A 17,241-nucleotide genomic window follows, 5' to 3' on the forward strand; every position below is an offset into this window, starting at 1 on the left:
GACCTTGGCACTCCTGTGGATTAGGGGAGGCAAACCCAGAAGGGACTGTTTCTCCTCATCCTGGTACAGCAGACCTTACTGGCCAGGAGCCTAGTGAGCTCGGGCGGACACCTGCAGGGCTGGCCTTTGTCCTCCAGAGGCCGGTAGTTCACTGACATCCACTCTTTTCCTGGGTTTAGAAGAAGCTGGCTTGGTTGTGGGATCAGAGGACGCCCACTGAACCTTCAGCTCTACTGAGCTGTGGTTAGGAATTGCTGTGGTGAGGAGAAAACATTATTTGACATGATTATACTCGTGGGTAAAATAATTGGGCACTCTAAATAAAAATAAATAAATAAAAAATAAGAAAAAGCTCTGAATATCTAGCCACAATCACAGTAGGCATTCAGCCCCATCTCTTGGAGCACCTGATTTTCTTTCCCCCACAAATATGAAGGTATCAAATTAATTTAACACCCATACAAGTGACCATAAAAACAGTATGTGAACTGCAAGTCCCAACACATCATTATTGTACAGAATAGCGAAGGTCATGGAGAATAAGGACATTGTTTATTTAACGTAAGTCAGTTTTATCATAACAGTGTCTTTATGGATATACTATATGTGATTCACCCTGCATACATTCTACTGACTGGCAAGTAAAATCTTATTTAAGACAAGGACTGAGAAGAATATTCTACACATGACTCAGTGAAAGATTTCTCAATGTCAGTCAGATAGATTTATTCTACAGATAATATATTTTCCAGAAGAATGGCATGAAGTTATTGCCTGAAATGTATGAATAGAGTTGGTAATACAGTTTGCAATTCTCAATGGAGACATTCAGAAAGGAAGTGTGCTGTATTTTGTACAATGCTACAGAATATTTTTTAATCATGCTTCAGAAGAAGTTTACAATTGTACATGATGGGAGAAATACATGTTTATGCTTCCTATTGTCTAATTCACTGTGGTATTTTTCATCGTATTCAGTCATTCTGTATCTTAAAAGCCTCGTTATTCCTGCATTGCATTTCAGAACTGCCATGCTAAATGTCAGAAGGCTGTTTTGAAAAGCAGATGATTCCTTTAATTATTTCCTCCATGCAGCTGCTTATCCATCGAATATGAATGTCAGTGTACAGTGCTCCTTTAAGTTTTTTAGAATTAATATAGGATGACTTTTCATTACCGTTGATGTTATGAAACAAGATAGAAAAACAAGTTCTGTTGGGCTGATGCAATATGTGAAACACTGGGCCAATAATAAAGGTTGATCAGTTTATAAGAAAAGTCTCAAACTTAAAAAAGGGACCCAATAGCTCTTTAGTTTAAAATCCTACTGTATACATTTTGTTATTTCTATAGAATAATATGCATTTTGGGAAAGACTGCATAATGTGTGCATCTAAAGTTCTGAGTTGGGAGAATAGGGATCGATTTCTTTTAAGTGATTAATAATTCCAGTCAAACAGCAAGTTTTGCTGTGATCTTGTTGGCATGATAGGTCCCTGACAAAGGAGGGCCAAGACTCCATGGAGATAACAATCCGTTTCACAGACCGTTGTTTTAAATCCACTAAATTAGGGACAGGGTACATTGTTGAACATTGCATACAGTGATTCATTGAACACATCAGAACAAAGGTCCTCAATAGAATGAGCTATGATTGGCCTGTTAAAACAGCGCCTGCATAATATAGTTATGATCTGGGAAAGGAATTAATACTTGCAAATAAATAAATAAAAATGTATTCTCAAAAAGAACCTGGTGGAAATGGTTAACTTTGTGAAAACTATTTTTGGGGAAAGATGAATAGCTGAATATGAAATACCGGGAATAAGAAAAAAAATACTTCATAAGAAATCTGTAAAATATTCAGTAGAGTCAGTCTGAAATAATTTATGTGCCTATATTCTTTAATTACCTTAACTTACTCACTATGATTCCAGTGTCACACATAACACTTAGACAGCAAAATGTGAATTGAATATCGTATTGCTTTATAGATTGACCTGCTGACTGACTTTTGGGGATTGTTTCAAACCTTGTAATTTAACAAAAATACTTAAATGGCATTTATTATTATGAAGGGGCTTGCCCCTTGGAGGGTGGATGAGAAGGGGTTGTTTTGTTGTATTTTGGCTGTTTTAAGGGGTCAGGTTTTGGGCTGGATATATACAATCTGTGTACCAATATTAGCTATATGTTTATACATAATTGTAAGTGCCATTGTCCTCATTTGAGGACAGGCTACTTTGTAATTATGTGGAGCATTTCTTAACTGGCATCTACCTGTTATTTACATTTTCTCTTTAACTATATTGTTATGATAACTTACTCTAATTGTGTTAACTGCCAAAATGAAGTCTAAATGTTATGTATCAAATTACATAAACACAGCTTGTGTTCTGATTTTTTTTTCAAAGAAAAAATGAGTTTGATAGTTAATGGGTTAAAACACTCAGTCATAAAGTATATAAAAGGACTACATAAACAGTTCACAAACCAGATAGTATACCGGTAAACATAAAATACCTTTACTATGCTTCTTTTGATGACTTCTCTATGTTGTTGATGTTGGTGTCATAACTTGAACATACTGATTTTAAAGCAGTAATCTCAAAATGGATTATCTGAAACTGCAGGACAAATCTCTGGAAGGAAACTATATTGAAAAAAAAACTGAAGACTGTAATTTATCATGAGGCTGTTCCTTCCCTATGATGATACAGGAGCATGACAAATATAGAAAGCTGTCATATTCAAGTTCATTGCTCTACCTTACAGTGAAATACTGCTAGTGACTGCTTAGATAACCCAGACCATTAATCTTACCCCAGCCATATAACCCACCATAGCTGGAACACCTGCTCTGTGTATAAAACATGTCATATTTTACCATCAGTGTTATCATGTGTTTATGGATGAATGAATAAGGAATGTAGGGGTTAGAAGACTAACATGGAGAAAGAGGATTCTGATTTAGAATCTGCTCTTTGAAAAGACTGAGACCGTTCTTTTGGTGTTTTAACAGCATGCTTACAGATGAATTTTTTTTAGTATATTTATGAAAAGCACATCGTAAACCAATGCTATTCCCATTGGTTGTTGCCATTTTACCTGCTCTTGTGATTCAAGAGAACCACTGCATTGCCATTGGTGTGCCACTGCCATTGCCATGGAAGATGTAATACCTGTAAAAGCTATATGCTCGAAACATTAAAAAGTGGATGAGCACACTTGTATTTACTATGAAGTGTAATATCTTTAGCATGACTGGCTGGAGAAACTCTCTCGCAGCATGTCGGGGCAGGTGGTGTTCAGCAGGTAAAAGGACTGTAAACAATCGGAATTGTCTAGAGACCTTTGTTTCATTATTCTAAGTAATGAAGTAGCCCAGCTGCCAGGAAAGTTGGTTTAAATGAATAGGGCTCTGTGTTATTGTTTCTCTCCTGGTTACTGAAAACGATACCCAACTTATATTGATCTATCAATTAAACTTGGGCTGGAACTCATCTCTTCGGGTTATCCATTAGATTTGCAATATGTGGAATAATTCTCCGGACCGTTTTTTATAAACTTCACGCTCTCTGCAGACTAGCCTATTATCACATCAAGGGCACTCGAACTACCATGGTTGCTGTGTGCTGCATACAAGATTTATCATGGTTATGGTAATGATTGATTATGCCTACTTTTTTCCCCCATTCTTTTTCAAAATGTTTTAAGAATATGAATTTTATTCTGCTGTGCAGATAATGCACAGATAATAAGAAAAGCAGTGAGAGGGGTGTTTGGGGTTGATCTGATTTTAAAGGCTTCCCTTATCCCACATGCAGATATTAACAGGAGATTACAAATCACCTGATCTGAAGTACCTACTGCATTGGAGAAAAGAAGATTAAAGGGTTCAGAATTCCCAAACCCTCAATATATATATTTTTTTCTCTGTTGGGGTTCAATAGCTTGATCTTTGCTATTTTTTTTTGTGTATTCCATCTTTGCCATCAATGAGAGTGTGTTCTTGTCCTGGGTGTCCTTCAGATAATTTAAGTAATAAATGACTGTGCTGTTTTTCCATTGTTACTGTACATTTGAAACATCTGGGCTTCAGGAATCAATAGCCGCAGATTGTATTTCCGACAATAGATGATGTTAGAAAATGTAAAACAATTTTCTCCTGTTTTGTAGTAATCGATTGAAAAAAGGAATGAATGTTTTGTCTTTCTAGATCCTGAAATAAATTCAACATAAATAATGAATCTGTCATATGCGATTCATGAGCTCTGTTCCACTGATGTCCTTAAATCATCCTGTATTTATATCCTACATTTATTATTGCAGAACAGCTCTGTTCCACCCCTTGAGTTTATAGAACAGGAATATACAAAATATATCAGCAGTGTGGAGCAGTGGTTAGGGCTCTGGACACTTGACCGGAGGATCGTGGGTTCAATCCCCGGTGGGGACACTGCTGCTGTACCCTTGAGCAAGGTACTTTACCTAGATTGCTCCAGTAAAAACCCAACTGTATAAATGGGTAATTGTATGTAAAAATAATGTGATATCTTGTAACAATTGTAAGTCGCCCTGGATAAGGGCGTCTGCTAAGAAATAAAGGTACAACTGAATAATATTTAGCAGTTATAATTTATTTTACTTTTTAATTGTATTGGTTGTACTCTTTACGACTGCAAGTTTTGATTTTACAGAAATCAAATTAATATATATTAATATACAAGCACGACTGTGGTCCTTTTGTTAAACACTTGAAACTATTATGTAAGTGTATGTGCGGAGGCTGGGCGGTAACTGGGAACCACACACATTGCAAGTCAGTGTGAAAAACAGCCAGGCTCATCTGCAGCTGTGGTTATAGAGCTTATTACCTTATCTCACCGAAGGGAGTAAGTATCTATAACAACAGTGCATCACACAACACTGCCTGTTCCACGTATTAGGACTTTGCATGCAAATATGAAAGTTGAGTTCTGCTCGTTCTATTTTATCTTCTCATGCATTTCACACAGCCAGTTTATTACAAGTGTGAATCCAAACTTTAATAAAGCGCAGTAAGCTCTGTCTGTGTAAAGACATTGGTATGCACTAATCTCTTTTTAATTGGTCATTAAAAATCGCAATGGAACACATGCTGTGAATTGCTTGGTTCTGCAATTAAATGTAGCAGATTATTTTCTTAGTTTGCTAACTAACACATTCTCTCAGTTATAGATTTTGGCTGTGAATCTCTACTACGATGCAACTTTTGTAATCATTTATTTTTAGGAGGGGGAATGGGGGCTCAGTGGTTTATTTAAGCATGCCAGCATTGTGGAATGTAATCTTTAGTTATTTAAAAATGTTCACGTTAAACAAGCATATAATCATTTTTGGGCCCTTTGGAAAAGATTAAGAAAACAATGAGCACTAATAGGGCAGTGATGAAGGTAGAATGCTGATGCTGAGAAATTGGAGTATATTTGGTCTATTTAGATAGTATACTGTATACTCCGAGTGGCATCCAGCACATTTTCATCCTCTCCTTTCACAAACACTTCCCTCTAACAAGTATTGCGACAGTGAAGTGTGAATCTCAACCAATACTGGGTGTTGAAAAAATGCACTGCATATTGTACGTTACATTGTACAGACACATCTACATAAGATTTAATAGTGATTCAGCTCATAAGACACCCATCTACTGTTATTATTCTACTAGATAATTCTAGTGAATAGGCTGTGTGTTGAGTGTCACTTTTTACACTTTAGAATTATGCTGCATCTTCTATGTGTAGGTTGACATCTATGCACAGGATAAGATGTACTGGAACTTTGACACATTTGTAAATATGGTTAGTTGATTGATTTCAAGGTTTTCATGGTTGTGTTTCAAAGAAAGAAAACTGCTTTGGGATGACACTGAGGTTGGCTACCCATTTCCTTCGATTTATATTCCAAGCAACAGGAGCGTTTTTACGTCTGCAGTTTTGATTTAGATATGAAATAGTAATGTGTAATGGGTGCTTTATCAAAGGACACACTTCCATTGGGGAAACTAGATATTCCTATAATACCCCTTAGTGTTAACAGTGCATTTCATCCAGCTAAACTTGAAGTGGCACTGGTGCAAATCATACCATATACAGATATCCAAAAGGTCTCATCTAGAGTGCTTTACATACAGCTGAAAAATTAATAGCAGCTGACAGTAATAGAGAGTAGTAGCAGATTTAGATGTGAAGTACTGATTGTTGAAGAAAAGTTTTTTTTTTTTTTTTTTACAGAAAATACAATATTTCCCTTTACCCAGCTTTAAGTACCTTCTCTGATGAATAATATGTTTGATTAGGCCTCCAAGTTGCTGAGGAGCAAGGATGTGTTTCAGCCATAATGACTGCAGAGAATTTCTAAAATACACATAAAGGAAGAACAACTACTTAAAACCAGAAGAACCTGGATTAATTAATTCAAACATCAGCTACTTGCAGTGCTTCATATAGCTTTTACATCTGACTTCTCATTCATGTGCCTGCGGTGAAGGTTTTGTAGACTGGAACATGACTTACCAGAATGGGGTATCATTACCATCATCGGCCAGTGTATTCCTTTGTGCTTGTGTGACAAGATGGCTGAGGATACTGGCGTTCTCAAGACTCAGAGGCAGAGTATTTTAGCAAATGGGGGTTTTATTTTTAATAAACCAAAACATAAATAAAACAAAGAAAACACCACACTGCAAAATAAAGGGCACAATGGCCAAAACAAAGATTTAAACAAAACAGAAATATCTTAAACTAAACATACAAAACTCACAGTCATCGAAACAGCAAACTCACAGCCCCAGCACTTCAATGTTTCTCCTTTATTTTCACTTTTTCCCCCGTGCTGCAGCATGGCCCGCTTTATATTGGCCAGCTGGGCCAATTAAACAATTAATGATATAATCCCCCATTTGGTGATTGGGATCATGTGTGTTTAATTGGCGGCCATTCCAGCTCTGGTCTGTAGCTCCACTCCAGAGCCAGAATGGTCGCCCATCACGTGACCTCTTCCTTTAAAGGGGCAGGACAACTTTGCCCTGCCACAGCTTGGCTAAGTAACAATGTAAGATTTTAAAGTATTCACAGCATTAGGTAACAGTACTGTAGGTACAGAATAATGTGTCTGTCTACACTTACGGAAAATGATTTAAGTGCAATATTGTATATTTCTAATGATTTGCAATAATAGAATTGAGGTGCAATAATGGAATTCAGAAAAAAATGGCTGATTTTATGGTTCTTTCTTCTATAGGGACCATTTGTTATCATAATCTTTCATTTGAGGACATTTTCTGATTATTCTGTGACAACATATATGAACACCCACTCCACACACATACTACACAACTGAATTCTGTATATGCTTAAGAGTTTATGAATCAGGGAGCAGGTGTCTAGAGGTTTTGGAAATGGTTGGTCCCTAGAAACTTTGTATAATGCTATTTTCCATCAGCCACAAAAATGGAATTTGATCTTGCAATTGCCAGTATAGTACAGCATTTATATTTCTGAGATCAAGGATGACTTACCTTGTGCAGTAGTATCATGGGAATAAATAGCCCAGGAATGTTGATTTCTAAGGCTTGCACTGTATGTAACCATGGAAACTGTATGCATCCACAGTCCTTTTGGATAACAAGATGTAAAATATTTCAATTGTGTTTTTTAATGGACAAACTGAAGGCAATTTCAGTCTCATCGAATTCTGCACAATTAGATTTATAGTAATAAGCAAACAAAACAAAACAAAACAAATAAAAAAAAACCTCCCTGTTAGCAACAATCAAAATATTCTCAGTCCCTGCAGACAACAGCCTTTGTTTTAACAAGTTTGCTGTATCTAAAGAATCTGGCAGCTTTTCAAACAAACCATGACATTACTGTTTGATTAAATACATTTTATAAATGTTTTAATCAAGGTGTACAATATTTTAGCTGTGTTTTTAATGGACAAACTGAAGGCAATTTCAGTCGCATTCAATTCTTAGATTTAGTGTTTATCTCAATATATTTAAAAAAAAAAAAACACTTCATGAAAGTGCAGGATAATAACAGTTGATCTTGTTCTATACAGTACTGTGCTTCCTGGTTTATGAATTATTTCCAACTGCTGTGTCTCCTAAAAGTCACATGATACAATTCTCTCCTGATTCCGACAAACAAGAAACATGCAGGAATTGCATCAAAGCTCCTCATCATAGTATCTGTTCATTTTTAAGAATTTCGTTGTACTGAAAAACTTTCACAAAGGGTTATTCTTTCATAAATAAGAACAGCACAACATTAAAGGTAGCAATTACTGAATTATTCAGAAGATTTTAGTCCTTTTAAAGCTGCTGATATTAAAACCTGTTTTTAAAATGACTAATGTTAAGGCAAAACACAGTAGGTTATACATTTCTCTCCAAGCTAAATGTGCTTTTTTAGGACCTTGCTTGCACATTAGTCATTTTAAAACTAGGACATTATCAGTAGAGAATTAGATCATTTTTTTTCACCAAAAGGAAAACCTTGCTAATCCTTCTGAACGGTGCTTCAGAAATTTACTACACCAAGCACGCAGACATCCTTTGTAAGACCATGAATTCTAAATTTAAAAAGTCAGGAAGAAACATGTTCTTCAATAAGTCTATCTGAAATATCAGACTAATTAACAAGGACAACGGAAGTCAAATTATTCTATTCTTAGAGGAGTGTGATTGAGAAGAGGAGACACAATAAGATTTATATTTTACCTGAAACATTAAGATTTAATTGATGCTTATTCATTCCTACATATCTCCAGAGGAAAGGGGTTAAGTAGATATGGCTTAGATAATCGTATCATTAATCTGTGACAGTAAAAAGCAAACTTGAGTCCTGAATAAAAACACAAAAAAAAAACCCAACTCTGTTTGCAACAATCAAAATATTCTCAGTCCCTACAGACAACAGACGTTGTTATAACAAGTTTGCTGTATCTAAATAATCTGGCACCATTTCAAGCTTTTCAAACAAAGGATGTCTAAGTATTGATTTCAGAACAAAACATAAGCCAATGAATCATGGAGGAGCAGCAGAACTTTGAAGGAGAATGTTATGACATTGCAGAATTTTAAATTATGCTAGATGTAACTTACTGACTAGATATGTTCCTATCCTCCAGGTCCCAGTATGCAAATAAATGAGTTCCCCTCTGTGAACACAGTAGAGGTTTGTTATGCAAATCAATTGCCCTTCAAATGATAATTTCTGCAGTTTTAAGGTTAAAATATGAAGCTTCCTTTTAATAAAGATGTCTGGGCACAGGCACATTCTGAAAGGGTGACTTTCAGGTTAATATGATTCCCACAGCATTAGCATGCTATTAAATGCCAAGCATTTACTAGCACTGTGATTCCTTTTTAGAATGAAGACTCATGAGTGTTTTGTTTTGTAGGATCAGTACCAGAAAGCACCAGAAAGTGATTTGTATACACCACAAATCACTTTTGTTTCTTATTTATTTATTTTTTTACATTAAATCTTTACCAAATTGCAAGGGCCAAAGAAAGTGACATTATCGCGGTATGTTTTGATGTAGTTTTGATATACTGAATCTGTATTTGCTTTGGCCATCTCTCGTCCCTTGTATCAAAATCCTTGAAAGTGGCTTTTGAGCAATAGAATGTAGTTCAACTGAAAAGCTCCCAGGCGAATCCAACAGGGCTTAAATGAATGTGTGAAATGTGTCAACAGTTTGAGTTCTAGAAGGAATAACTAAATACATATCATTTAGCATCTGGGTAGAGGATGTATAAAATATCTAAGGTCAAAGTTGGAGCAAAAAACATGACTGGAAGTATCCACTATTTTCCTTAATTGGTCATTCAAAATAGAGTTTGTATGTTATTGTATTATTTTTGGTTTCTTTAAAAAGACAAAAGTAAATAATCCAGGAAATAGACCAAATAACTAAAGTTGATATATTTTGCCTTCTTAAAGTTAGTAAAATGCGCTATCACTGCGGATAAACACACAAATCCACTTGGTTGAATTACTCCTCAGGCTTCAAAGTATCTAGGTATACACAATATACAACCCTTATAAAAGTTTACCACAGTAAAAGCCTAGCAAAGTGTAAAAATGCATAGTGACATCATGGTAAAACATGGTAAAGAATAGCGAGGTATGATATAGCATACTAATAAACATATGCATAGAATAACAATGGGAAAAGCATGGGAAAATTGCAAAAATACTGTGCAGAAATACCCTGGTAAACTTTAGAACCTTCAGAACCTGGGCTACATTGAGTAGGTCATTGATGTCCTTGCACTTATTACAGCGTAAAGCTTGACAGCAATTCCTGTCCATCTGTGCACATTAAGCTGATTGATGAGGCATCTCCAAAAGTTTCTAAATGAATGGCTTTAAAATGTAATTAACTAAAACATACATAGCTTTTCATTGGGCCAGTGCCATTTAGGAATTCATCATCACACACTACAGCATCCCTTTATACATGGTTTACACATTATGCAGACATTTTAGTATTTTGCCATTAGTATCTTTTTATTTCTGTCTTTAAACCTGCTACACTACATATTTCTGTTGTTTTTATTCTCATATTATAGTACAGAGTTTCTGAAGGCTTGTCCTAGAAGTATTCTCAGAAGTATTCTGTTCATAGAATGGCACATAACTTCATATTCCTTACCTGGGAATTAAATTATCTCAATGATATTCACAGCTTTTTAAAATACAGAGTAGACCTTGGGGAAATACATGGTTTCAAACGTACCACAGCACAATATTTGTGTGTGGCTGTAACTTCAGTTGTATTTCATAAGGTCCACTGTGCTGGCTGAACCCCCAGGATGCTCATTAATACTGGATATCCATATCTCACTGAGCCTCTCCTAATAAATGGTTTAAAGTAAATAAATGAATAAAAGAAATAACTGTGTTATGAATCTTTATAAGGAATCTCTGCTTGATCGTAGCATGCATTTATGTTTTTGGACCTGCTGCTGATAAGGCAGAGGGTCATGGGCATTGAATCTACCCCAGCCGGGTGCCAGCCATCGCCTCCATGGTTGGGCTGCCGATTGGGGTCGGGGGGAGGGGGGTGTCCCCACATCATAAGGTTCTGGAATCCGAAAAGGCTTCTGTCAGATAAAAAAGTGTGCTTGTACTCTTGCTAGGTCATTCTGAATTTTAATACCTTCTGAAATGAAATACTGTTTAATTTATATTCTATTAATATTAGATAAATGACTCCACTTTTACATCTAAACAAAGCCCATCTTTGTTGTATTCATGTGTGAAAGATCGTGCAGCATTACCAGTCATGATTATATAGGTGTGTTGTTCCTCTGCTGCCAGTGTTTTGATCTGTAGGGTGAAGAATAATACATTGCCAGTCCTTTCTTGTAAGTCACGGAGATAAAGAATTGCAGTATTTTTCTGGGAATATGCAAGCCCATTTTTCATGTCTAGCCTAAATGTATAAATGAATGCAGAACTTTGTCATGAAGAGAGCAAGGAAGGCAACGGTTTTCAGGAATAAATGAAAATTTAGAATGAGAATGCGCTTTTGAGAATGCGCTTTTATTTCGAACAAACATCTCTCAAAGTAAAGCCATAGCATAATATGACACATATTTATTTTGTAAAAATAAATAAATAAAATAAAATGTTATATATATATATTTATGGTAAAAACGCAAACTGAAGCTTATTGGCAACATTGAGGAGGGGTGAATGTTTTCCCCAGATAAGAGCCATCAAGCAAATATCTGTATAAGAAAAAACAGCATTGAAATGTTTTGAGAAAATCTAAAGAGTTCGCCTTGGAGTGTTGCTTTGCTCTTGAAACAATTGACTCTGCTGTACAATTTAACATTAACACTAGATTGTAAGTTTTCAGATCTTTCCAAAAAACACAACACAAAAGTGATATAAACTATTTATAAGATCTATAGAATCAGTCAGATGTTTCTGAATATGGAGGATCAGATTCTCAGGGCTAGAGAAGCACATAGGCACCTGTTCTTTATGTTACCAATGCTGTGCCCATTAAAGTGGGACAGCAGCAGAATGCACCCCAGAACCTGCACAAACACGATCAGAGCCATGCTTTCATCCCTGCCAGGGCCTTCCCCCTGGCATGACGGAACATTTCAACATCTGGGATCCTTTTACTTTGTGAACTAATGAGAGTGATTAAATATTAGAAGGGTTTACGAGTTTCTGAAGAAGTAATAAAGTGGTTCTTGTCTGTTGTTGTAATGATTTACTAAATTGTCATAAATATAATAGGTGGATTATTGAATAAAAAGCGGACAAAAATATAGTTAGTTTTGTTCTGGATCATGGTGCTACAATACCATTGGTTCATATTTCTCAGTGTTCACATGACAGTGATGTAGTATTAACCTATTATCTGACCCTACTTGTCATGTTAACAATAATTCTGAAACCATCAGTAACTTTTAGGGGGTTCCTCTGTGAATATTTATTAGGATTGAATGTTTAAAGTGAGGTTGAACTGCATATTTTAATCTTTTCTTCAGTATATTCTTCCACTTTTGGCAAACTTTTTTTTTTGTTGTGACATCTAAGATAATGATGTTAAAACACACTGAAGTAGCATGGACACTGTTTAAAAAAACCTTTTGTGTAATATGTACTTTTGTTTCAGCAATCATAAAACTATATAACCTTACCTTGAGAGAATACATAAATGAATACATACATAGATGTTCTGATTGCAGTTTGAGCTTTCTTAAGAAAATATGATGTGCATGGTGTAGTATTGCTAATCCATTACCTTCAGTTACAGTTTTCATATCTGTATCTAAAATAGATTTGACTTATTTCAAAGACTGTCCTGCCCAAGACATTGGTAATGCACAGCACATTCATGTACACACTTACTGTACATTAAAAAGCTCCATCATACAGTAGTTCATTTTGACCAGTCTGTTAGTTGTCAGTCTTCAGTCTGGCTTTAGTTCAGCAATGCAACCTTATGCAATACATGTAAGCGGCTGTCATTTTGCTCTGGTCTGGTAATGCTTTTAAAAAGGGAATACATAATCATGGAATAATATGGCTAAGGAAATTCCAATATGGAATAATTCATTTATTATTATTATTATTATTATTATTATTATTATTATTATTATTATTATTATTATTATTATTTATTTCTTAACAGACACCCTTATCCAGGGTGACTTACAACTGTTACAAGATATCACATTATTTTTACATACAATTACATTATTTTTTACATACAATTACCCATTTATACAGTTGGGTTTTTACTGGAGCAATCTAGGTAAAGTACCTTGCTCAAGGGTACAGCAGTAGTGTCCTCCACCTGGGATTGAACCCACGACCCTCTGGTCAAGAGTCCAGACTACTCCACACATTTAAGGAATGTAACATTGTGGAATAATTTTGTTAATTGTTATGGTTGTCAGTTTTGTTTTGTTTGGAGGCCTTACGTGATTGTGTTATGCTTTGAAGTAGAATAACTAATCCTACAACTTTCGTCATTCTCTTAATGGAAATGGTATACTCCTGGTATTAAATTACTATGCAACTTAATGGGCAGTTGATTAGCTGCCATAGCTATGTATGAGATGAAAATACCCAAGGTGCATACAGTAATTACATTTTCAAGGCTCAATTTAAATGCTGTGTGTCAATTGATAACTATTCAGACATCAAATAGAGTGTTTACAATCACTCAGGTATTTTTTAAATAACCTTAATTTGAAAGCTGTTTTCACATTTCTCATGAAAAGCCTCAAATTGATGTTTGGTCCCATGGAATCATTCCCTTACATTTTCTGTTTTGTTATAATAAATATGTAGTGTCAACAATGGAAGTTGAAGCAATCTAATTTAAAGAGAAACGTTTTGACAAATGTAATTGCTGCCAGTGGCCCTTGGCAACATACAGGCTTGTATTTAGTCTTTATATAACAGTAGGAAATATGTTTTTCTTTCTTCTATGGTGTATACTTACATTTTTATATTGTAAATTCTCAGGTTCACTGGTCATGGTTTTAATTCATACATTTAGCAAGAAGTGTTTTTTTTTTTTTTTTCATTTATGCACTAATCCTACAGTATTTATGTACCATTCATCCCTTAAGTAAGTTGCACAGAATGAAATACCAAATTTGGCAAGTTTTTTTTTTATATTACAGCTTTATAGAGCTCTTAACTTCTTAACTTGTGAAATGCTTTTGGCCAGATACCTTTTCTCTTTAAAGAATTCTAATACAGTACTTGTTCATTTCCTCTTTTTTTTTTTTTTTTTTTTTTTTTGAAGATCAGTGACAGAATACGATATGGGATTTGTGCCTGTCTCATCAGGTAGTTGTTATGGCAACAGCAACTTATTGTCAGGATCCCTGTGGCTGTGTTCTAATAAGAAATCATTTCCTTGAGGTTGGAGGGGCATAAAAACTCAGAATACCAAAAATAAGATTTTGAAACATGTAATAGAGTACAAATACCCAGGCATTGGACTGCATACTGCTTTCAAAACGTTCAACTAGAATCCAAGAATCCAAAGCTAAACTGTGTTTCTTTTACTGTAATAAAATGCATTTCGTACACTCTACTCAGCTATTTACTTGTTTAAATGACCTTACTAACAATTTTGGATGATGGTGATGTGATTTATAGACTGACCCTGAAGGTTCTGTTGAAGAAATTGGATGCTTTATATGATTCAGCAATGATTTGTCACCAGAGCGCCATATCAAAATCATCATTGAGACTTACGGATTGATTAATGTTTTATAGAGGGATTTCAAATGGATCAATCTGGTTTCTGTTAACCTTTTTAGTCATAAACTGGATTTGCTACTGACTGATACTTGTAAGCTAAATCTGCATTGTACGGATCGGATTGACTTGTTTTATTTGACTTATTTTCGTGTTGTGTTGTAATATATATGTATTGTATTCTGCTATTACATTTAATATGGTTTTTATTTTATTTTTATGATGGATTTTAATTATATGTTGTTTTTCCTGCAGTTTGGGCTTTTTTTTAAAAAATAAATGTGTTATAATAGTGATAAGTTTATTTTGATGCTTGGTATATATATATATATATATATATATATATAATATATATTGTAAACGAGCGGCCCTTGCTCGGGTTCGTTGCCCCTTTAAGAATACGACCCAGGACACTGAAATGGATTTTTCAAGCGTGTTTGCGCTGATTTTTAATAAACACAAAATCAAAACAAATACAAAAGCAAAACAAACACCTAACTCCTCTTGGAGCACTAACTCAACTTTCAGGAACACCCTTCCTAACACGGGACAGCTAAGCTGTTTTCCCGTCCTTTCAAAACCACCGGTTTGACACCGCACTTACTTTTTTTTTTCTTCCTCTGGCTACTCGGAGGCAGCGCACCTCTTCTGCCTCCTTCTACTCAGCAGCCTCGAGCAGACTGCCTGCTCATCTTTTATACCCTGCACCTGGTTCTACTTTAATAATAAAACAATTAAACAATTAAATGAAACAATAAAACAATTAGCAAACTAAATGAAACAATAAAATCAATACAATCAAACAATTAACCAAAAGGTGCATTCTCACATGTTTCTCTTGCAGGGAGGTTTTAACCCCCTCCCTGCTGTCTCTCACAACCCGCTATCTTACAATATATATATTTTAGCTCAAAGAGCCAGCTGCCCAACGTTTCGATATGTTGTACATATCTTTCTCAAGATGAAAGAGAAGGTTTTTAAAAAATGTACACAAAAGGTTTAAAAGATTAAAAATCTTTTATTTTCAGGATGTTTCGGGCAAAAGCCCTTCTTCAGCTGTTTAAAAAGAAAAGTGAACACAGTGCAGTAAACTTGTTGTTATTCAAGATTTGTAATTATACAAACATTCTGTGAATAGTGTCATGATTATTAGAATAGAATGTTCATTCCCAGGGGTTCCAAAGTTCCCAGTTTGAAGATAAACTCTCGTTCCTTTTGCTTCCGAACAACATTTGTTCCATAGCAGTGATTGTTCACCTGTTGGTTCATCAATAATACTCATAACTACTGCGACTACATTTTCAACAACTGCCATTTTTAATGACCAGGTCCGTTCTTGCGTTGTGGTCACGTTCACAGGTTCTTGGTCAAAGGTTGCTTAACTCAGCTCTGTTGCCGTCAAAAGGAATTGATTTAAGGAGGGTGCAAAACTGGCAACCATTTTTCCCTTGCATGGTATCTAATCTGGTGCTGAAATGTTCCTGCCTGTTAAAAGTACCAGCCTTCCAGTGATATCATTACTACCAAGAAATAATACATTAACTGGTTTGCATTTTTGTTTTCTTGCAACCAGCAGCGTAATGTGCTAAACTTCGTTTTATCTCAAGAGATATGACAGTGTTTATGCATGACAAAATGTATGTACTGTAAGATGTAGGTGATTTGGCATGTAACACTGTTAATCTTTAGCAAAATGCATTGGATTGCTCCTAATAGGTAATCCTATTCTGTGTTTACTAAACGGTCTTCAGTTTTAATTTACAGTATTTACAGTAGATTTTCTGAACCATGAAATGTTTATTGCATTTCAATGTAAAACAGATTGGTTCCCAGTAAGACATTAAAGGCAATTTCAAATTGTTTTCCCAGAAGAACAGCCATGTCAATGCGGTAGTGTTGCCCTTTGTATTTTAAATGTCTGCGTACTGTACCTACTCTAGGAAACCTAGGTGTGTATTTTTATTTCTGTGCTCGGTAACACAATGTTAAGGGCCGAATGCATTTTTTTTAAATTTTTTTTTTTATTAAATGCAGGATTTGGGATGACGCCTAAAACAAAAAAAAAAGTAGTTAATAACCAAGCACTTTATTTTTGCAGAGTGCTAAGAACAGATCAGGGCCGTGTCAGTTTACCTTCATCATCATCATCATCATCATCATCATCAAACAAAAACAAAACAAAAAAACACAGCATTTTTAAAACCAATTAAAATCTGCCTGCTAGAATCTAATATCCATACCCATTCAAAGATGGGGCATCACAATGGGGCATGTACTATATGCATCAGTCACTTAAGGACTTAACTCTATCATTTTCTATCTCTTCATGAAAGTGTCCAGGGACAAATAACAATAAGACAATAACAGCTGGATTTTGTAGCTTGTATTAATAGTAAATCAGTGCATACAGCAGGGACAACGAGCATCTGTGTATTGCTTA

The sequence above is a fragment of the Acipenser ruthenus genome, chromosome 27 (assembly GCF_902713425.1).
Source record: "Acipenser ruthenus chromosome 27, fAciRut3.2 maternal haplotype, whole genome shotgun sequence".
Lineage (NCBI taxonomy): Eukaryota > Metazoa > Chordata > Actinopteri > Acipenseriformes > Acipenseridae > Acipenser > Acipenser ruthenus.